This window comes from Calypte anna, unplaced genomic scaffold (assembly GCF_003957555.1).
Source record: "Calypte anna isolate BGI_N300 unplaced genomic scaffold, bCalAnn1_v1.p scaffold_75_arrow_ctg1, whole genome shotgun sequence".
NCBI lineage: Eukaryota > Metazoa > Chordata > Aves > Apodiformes > Trochilidae > Calypte > Calypte anna.
This window is the reverse complement of record NW_022045527.1, coordinates 21,074-28,622: the sequence shown is the minus strand read 5'-3', so window position 1 is coordinate 28,622 and position 7,549 is coordinate 21,074.

Here is a 7,549-nt window from a genome sequence, read left to right as displayed (position 1 = left end):
GGAGTGGCACATCCTTTCTTCAGGTGTGTACTGAAAGAGTTTTCCATACCTTGCCCAGACCTTTGCAAATAGTTAATTAAAAATTAAAAATGCCACCTGACAATTTCATTGTCCACCCCAGGTCCGTTGCCTGATAGTCTTCAGCACGAAAAATGAGTTTATTCTCTCTGTTTGCTTTGTTTTGATTTATTTGGGGTATTTTTTTAGGGTTTTTTTATTGCTAATGTGCAGAGAGGCTCCTGTCCTGTGTGCTCTTGACTTCTGCAGATTTATACAGATTTCTGCTCTGGTGAGGCCACAGCTTGAGTCCTGTGTCCAGTTCTGGGCCCCTCAGCCCCTCAGGAAGGAGCTTGAGGTGCTGGAGCAGGTCCAAAGGAGGCAAGTGGGCTGGTGAAGGGATCCAGCAGAGATGCTGTGAGGAGAGGCTGAGGGAGCTGGGGGTGTTGAGGCTGGAGAAGAGGAGGCTCAGGGGAGACCTCATCACTCTCTGCAACTCCCTGAAAGGAGGTTGGAGCCAGGGAGGGGTTGGTCTCTTTTCCCAGGCAACTCTCAGCAAGACAAGAGGCCATGGTCTCAAGTTGTGCCAGGGGAGGTTTAGGTTGGAGATTGGCAAGAATTTCTTTGTGGAGAGGGTGATCAGGCATTGGAATGGGCTGCCCAGGGAAGGGGTGAATTCTCCCTGTCTGGAGCTATTTCCAAAGAGCCTGGATGTGGCACTGAGTGCCATGGGCTGGGAACCACGGGGGGAGTGGATCAAGGGTTGGACTTGATGATCTCTGAGGTCCCTTCCAACCCAGCCAATTCTATGATTCTCCCCTGTTTGCTTGGACCCAGATTATTTTTTGCCACAAAAAGGAGTCATCTGTTTAATTTTACAAAACATTACTGGAGCTGCTGGAACTGAAGCTGCAGCCCACGTCTTCTTGATAAATGACTGTGTGTATTCCTGGAAGGAAGTTAAAATGGGGCTGTGTTATATTTGGTACCTCCTGAAGCACTGAGGCTACTTGGAGTACAGAATGTGCTCAAAAAGAGACTAATTTGCCACTGCAGAGCTTGATGTGATGGGATTTGTCAAGTCGTCATTTCTGCTGGAATTCTCTTCCCTCCTGGAGATCATGGCTCAGATATTTTAGAGCTGTTACAGCTTTCAACTGGGGGACTGCAAAGGCAAGGCAAAAAAACCTAAAATCAGGCAATGAATATGTTTATTACAAGGTGGGAATAGAGAAGTAAAGCACAGATATGAGAGATGGAAGCATTACTGAGCCCTTTCCCTGGGAGTGATCATCACAGAAGGGCTGAGAGTGGAAGGAACCTCAGAGATCATTTTCCCAACTCTCTGCCATGCCCAGGGACACCTCTCATCCAGCCCAGGATGCTCCAAGCCTCATCCAACCTGGACTTGAGCACCTCCAGGGAGGGAGCAGCCACAGCTTCTCTGGGAAATCTGTTCCAGGGTCTCATTACTAAAGAACTTCTTCCTAAGATCCAGTCTAAACCTCTTCTCCTTCAGTTTAAATCCATTTCCCTTGTCCTGTCACAGGAAACTCTTATGGAAAGTCCCTCTCCATCCTTCCTGGAGGTTCCTTCAGGGACTGGGGGGCAGCTTTAAGGTCCCCCCAGCATCTCCTCTTTTTTAGGCTCTCCTCATGGCAGAGCTGCTCCAGCCCCTGGATCATATTTGTGACCTCCTCTGGACTCATCCCAAGAAATCTTTGTCCTTATGGTGGGGACACCAGAACTGGATGCAATATTTGAGGTGAAATCTCACAAGAGCAGAGTAGAAGAGGGGAGAGCATCACCCCTCTTGCTCTGGTGGCCATGGGACAGGAAGGGGACATCCACAATTTCCCTGGGAAATCTGTCCCAGAGTCTCACCACCTGAGGAATTTCTTCCTAAGATCCAGTCTGAACCTCTTCTCCTTCAGTTTGAAACCATTTCCCTTGTCCTGTCCCTGGACACTTGTATGAAAATTCCCTCTCCATCCTTCCTGGAGGTTCCTTCAGGGATTGGGGGGCAGCTCTAAAGTCCTCCCAGAGTCTCCTCTTTTTCAGGCTGAACAATCCCATCTCCCTCAGCCTCTCCTCCTGGTCCAGCCCCTGGATCATCTTTCTGACCTCCTCTGGACTCATCCCAACAAATCTTTGTCCTTGTGATGGGGACACCAGAGCTGGATGCAATATTTGAGGTGAAATCTCACAAGAGCAGAGTAGAAGAGGGGAGAGCATCACCCCTCTTGCTCTGGTGGCCATGGGACAGGAAGGGGACATCCACAATTTCCCTGGGAAATCTGTCCCAGAGTCTCACCACCTGAGGAATTTCTTCCTAAGATCCAGTCTGAACCTCTTCTCCTTCAGTTTGAAACCATTTCCCTTGTCCTGTCCCTGGACACTTGTATGAAAATTCCCTCTCCATCCTTCCTGGAGGTTCCTTCAGGGATTGGGGGGCAGCTCTAAAGTCCTCCCAGAGTCTCCTCTTTTTCAGGCTGAACAATCCCATTTCCCTCAGCCTCTCCTCCTGCTCCAGCCCCTGGATCATCTTTCTGACCTCCTCTGGACTCATCCCAACAAATCTTTGTCCTTGTGATGGGGACACCAGAACTGGATGCAATGTTTGAGGTGAAATCACACAAGAGCAGAGTAGAAGGGGGGGAGCATCACCTCTCTTGCTCTGCTGGCCATGGGACAGGGATGGGACAGCCACAACTTCTCTGGGAAATCTGTCCCAGACTCTCACCACCTGAGGAATTTCTTCCTAAGATCCAGTCTGAACCTCTTCTCCTTCAGTTTGAAATCATTTCCCTTGTCCTGTCCCTGGACACTTTTATGAAAATTCCCTCTCCATCCTTCCTGGAGGTTCCTTCAGGGATTGGGGGGCAGCTCTAAAGTCCTCCCAGAGTCTCCTCTTTTTCAGGCTGAACAATCCCATCTCCCTCAGCCTCTCCTCCTGCTCCAGCCCCTGGATCATCTTTCTGACCTCCTCTGGACTCATCCCAACAAATCTTTGTCCTTGTGATGGGGACACCAGAGCTGGATGCAATATTTGAGGTGAAATCACACAAGAGCAGAGTAGAAGGGGGGGAGCATCACCTCTCTTGCTCTGCTGGCCATGGGACAGGGATGGGACAGCCACAACTTCTCTGGGAAATCTGTCCCAGACTCTCACCACCTGAGGAATTTCTTCCTAAGATCCAGTCTGAACCTCTTCTCCTTCAGTTTGAAACCATTTCCCTTGTCCTGTCCCTGGACACTCCTAGGAAAATTCCCTCTCCATCCTTCCTGGAGGTTCCTTCAGGGATTGGGGGGCAGCTCTAAGGTCCCTCCAGAGCCTTCTCTTCTCCAGGCTGAACAATCCCATCTCCCTCAGCCTCTCCTCCTGCTCCAGCCCCTGGATCATCTTTTTGGCCTCCTCTGGACTCATCCCAACAAATCTTTGTCCTTGTGATGGGGACACCAGAACTGGATGCAATATTTGAGGTGAAATCTCACAAGAGCAGAGCAGAGGAGCAGCATCACCTCTCTGCATCTCCTCAATGCTTTCCTCTGGGTGCCTCCTAGGATGGGTTTGGTTTTCTGAGCTGCACAAGCAGACCCTGAGCTCACCCTGAGCTTCTCATCAATCACCACCCCCAAGTCCTCCTCTTCACAGCCCCTCAGTGCTGATGTGCTGGGTAACAACAGAGTTGGGATGATTTGGATCTTTGAGCATCACCAGGGTGGGGTTTGGTTTCTCTCCAAGGATGCCACCTCAGATGTGTGTGTTGGTTTCCTGCATTATGCAATGAGGGAAACCTGAGTAAAAATGAAGATTTAGCTCTGATTTTTTCTTATTTTTGGTCTTTTTTTCCCCTGTTGTTTTCTAATTTCGTGCTGTTTCCTTTGCTTGGGCTTGAAGGGCTTCTTGGTGCAGTGAGAGGTGGGACAGATCAGTGCTTCCAAAGAAATGATTGTTTTACTGACCTCTACACCCTCTTTTCTCCCTGAGATTGGTTTTTGGGTGAAGGTAAACTGATACCAGGTCAGTGGTTAGAAGCAATGAAGAAATATTTAAAGCAAACCTTTTAGTACTGGGCTGATTAAACCAAACAACTGTTACAGGGAGCACTGCTCCTGCTTTGTGAACAGTAGGTTTTCTGTTCCTCTGTATAATGCAGAAAGCATGTGGAGCTGCTTGAGAGGTTTTTTGGTTTTTTTTTGTGTTCTGGACTTTATTTTGAGGTATTTTCTTTTCAGTTCTCAGAGCTTTTGGGTCAGCTGGGAAGGGAGGGTGTAGGAGGAACGTGTCAAAGTTTGCTTGGCCTGTTCTGTCCCAAATCCTGACAAAGAGCAAGGACTGAAGTGAAAGCTTCAACTTTGCTTTCTCCTGCTTGAAAACTGAGAGGATCCTACTCCTGATTCCATCTACTCCTGATGCTGTTGCTTTCTAGTTCCTACACAGTTCCTCAGCAGAACGTAGTTGCTGTAGACTTTGTGCAAGATGTGAGTATTCCCTCCAAAATCAGAGCTGTAGCAAAAAAATTTCTATGTGATTTGTGGCTTTTTTAAACTTTGGTTTGGTTTGGTTTGGGTTTTTTTGTTTTGTGATTTGAAGGTGCAAATGTTGAATTTCTGCTGCCTTTCTTCCTGTACCTCTGGTGAGGGAAAATGTATCCTTGGTGTTTTTTGAGGGAAGGGAAAATGAGATGTTTATTGTTTATTGATGAAAATGAGATGTTTATTGTTGTTCAGCCTGGAGAAGGCTCCAGGGAGACCTTAGAGCAGCTTCCAGTGCCTGAAAGGGTGACAAGAAAGCTGGGGAGAGACATTTGAAAAGGGCAGGGAGTGATAGGACAAAGGGGAATGGTTTTGAACTGGAAAAGGGGAGATTGAGGTTGGAGATGGGGAAGAAATTCTTGGATTTGAGGGTGGGGAGAGCCTGGAACAGGTTGAGAGAGTTGGGGGTGTTCAGCCTGGAGAAGAGGAGGCTCCCAGGGGAGCTCAGAGCAACCTTCCAATATCTGAAGGGGCTCCAAGAAAGCTGGGGGAGGGCTTTGGACACGGGGGGGTAGGGAGAGGAGAAGGGAAATGGGTTAAAAGTTGGAGAGAAAGGGGAGATTGAGGTTGGAGATGGGGAAGAAATTCTGGAATTTGAGGGTGGGAAGAGCCTGGAACAGGTTGAGAGAGTTGGGGGTGTTCAGTCTGGAGAAGAGAAGGTTCTGGGGAGCCCTTGGAGCAGCTTCCAGTGCCTGAAGGGGCTCCAGGAAAGCTGTGGAGGGACTTTGGACAGGGGCCTGGAGGGATGGGATGAGGGGGAAGAGTTTCCAGCTGCAAGAGGGGAGATGGAGAGGAGATATTAGAAGAAATTCTTGAATTTGAGGGTGCTGAGCCCCTGTCCCAGGTTGCCCAAGGAAGCTGTGGCTGCCCCATCCCTGGCAGTGTCTCAGCCCAGGTTGGATGGGGCTTGGAGCAACCTGGGCTGTGGGAGGGGTCCCTGCCCATGGAACTGGGGTTGGGACTGAATGATTTTTCAGGTCCCTTCCAACCCAACCCAGTCTGGGATCCTGGATCTGTGTTTAACACCGTTCACACTGCACCGTCTGTTCTGCAGCTCCTCTTCCCGGAGCCACCTCCCTCCTTCCTTCCCTCTCCCCCTCTTCTCCTGCATCCCCCATGCTCCTCCTTTTCTGGCTGCATTTCTTTCATGTACCCCATTCCTTGTTTTCCTCCACTGGAGGCAAAGCCCACCCTTTGCTAGAAGGAGCTGTGTTTTCTGTCTGACAGGTTTACCCACAGAGCCTGACAAATCTCTCTCTTTCTCTCTGTTGGTTGCTGCTGCAGAGCTGTGGAATGCTGTGAAGACTCTGCCCTGCAGCCCTAGGCAGACTCCTCTCCAGATTATCTCCACCTGAAGGAAGTTCTCATCCAAGAGGTATGAATTCCCATTTTATTTGATCCCTGGAATTGTCACAATTGAGTTTTGATGCCTCTCCAACCACCTTTTTCCCTACTTATCCACGGTCAGAAAAAGCTTTGGATGCCACTGAGATGGATTTAAAAGTGTTTGGTATGAGCTGAACCTTTGCTTAGAGGAAATGCACTTTGGGACAGAATCACATTACACTTCAAACTGAGCAGGGAATTGCTGGATCAAGAAAGGCAGAAGCTGAAGCTGCAGCAACACTGCTTGGTTTATTGTGTTGATTTATAAAGACAATAAACATAAGGTAATCAGCAGCCTGGAGCTGAGCACACAGCAGGTATGAGCTGCTCCTCTAAAGAACTGTGAGAAGGGTTTTAAGTGTTTATTACTCTTAATATCTTCTTAGTAAATAATTTATTTTGGGTTTCTATTAAAAAGCAGGTGAAAAGCATTTGCTGTGTTCACTAGCTGGGTCAAAGGCATGATCCTGGTGTGAATTGCTGCATTTGCCTGGAGACAGGCAGACAATTTTCTCACCATTTATGTAGCTGCCTTTCAGAAAAAAAAAATCTGGAGACATTTTTTAAAAGATAAACTTTGCCATGAGTGGTCTGTGTGTTGGTCAGGGCAGGTTCTGCCTTACACTCTTTGTTTTCATACCTGTGAGACACTGAACAGGTCAAACCCTTTAGGGAATTACAGATAAGGAAATCAAATATTCCAGTCGTGGTACAGGATGGCATTCAGGTAGCTATTAAATATGAACACACCACTTCAGGAAATCCCTGTGCTGCAGGTGGCCATGGGCTGGAAAATGTGCTGTGCAAACATCACTTTCCTTCTGCCCTCTGCTTCAGTATTCCCTCTGCTTCAGTATTCCCTCTGCTTCAGTATTCCCTCTGCTTCAATATTCCCTCTGCAGAGAAGATGCTGGGATAGCTGGAATGTCAGTCTGACCCAACCCAGCTGTTCTTCTGCTGTAGTATGGAAAAAAACAGGTTTTTTTTTCCCTTTCCCCCCTTTCTATATGTTTTGTTGCTTGCTTAGTAACATGAACTTTAAACATCAGCTGCCAGGATACCCACTGAGGGTTCTGCTCCTGCTCAAGTTGGATTTGCTGAAAACCAGATGTGGACAGACAAGAGCAGAGCTGGTGGGTGCTTTCTGCTCTTGGATCCATTGCACTGCTCTGGGATCCAACACTGAGGCTCCTTTATCCTCCCAGGATTTTAGAAAGCAGAAAGGATCCAGCCCTGCTTTGGGAAAAACCTTCCCTAATGAGTTGTCCACTCTTGGGGTACAGCCCAAACCAAGCTGGGATTTCTTCCTCATCCCATCCTCAGCAACTCAGCTTTGGTGGGATGGGACAGAAAGTGCCAAGCATGTCAGAAAAGCTTTGCTTCATCCTTCCCTGTGTCATTCAACACTGAAGGGCCCCTTCCCATCTCCCTCTTCACCTTTTTGTCGAATGTCATGCTAGAAAAAAAGGATAAAGGTGAAAAAAAAAGAGACCAAAAAAAAAAGAGACCCTCCTGCTGTTCTTATCCTCTTTTTCTGCCCAATGCCCTCTCCTCTTATCTCCAACTTGAAGTAAAAGGCACAGCTGGGGCTATGTGGCTTTTTCTGGGCCTGAGAAACAGAGGTCAG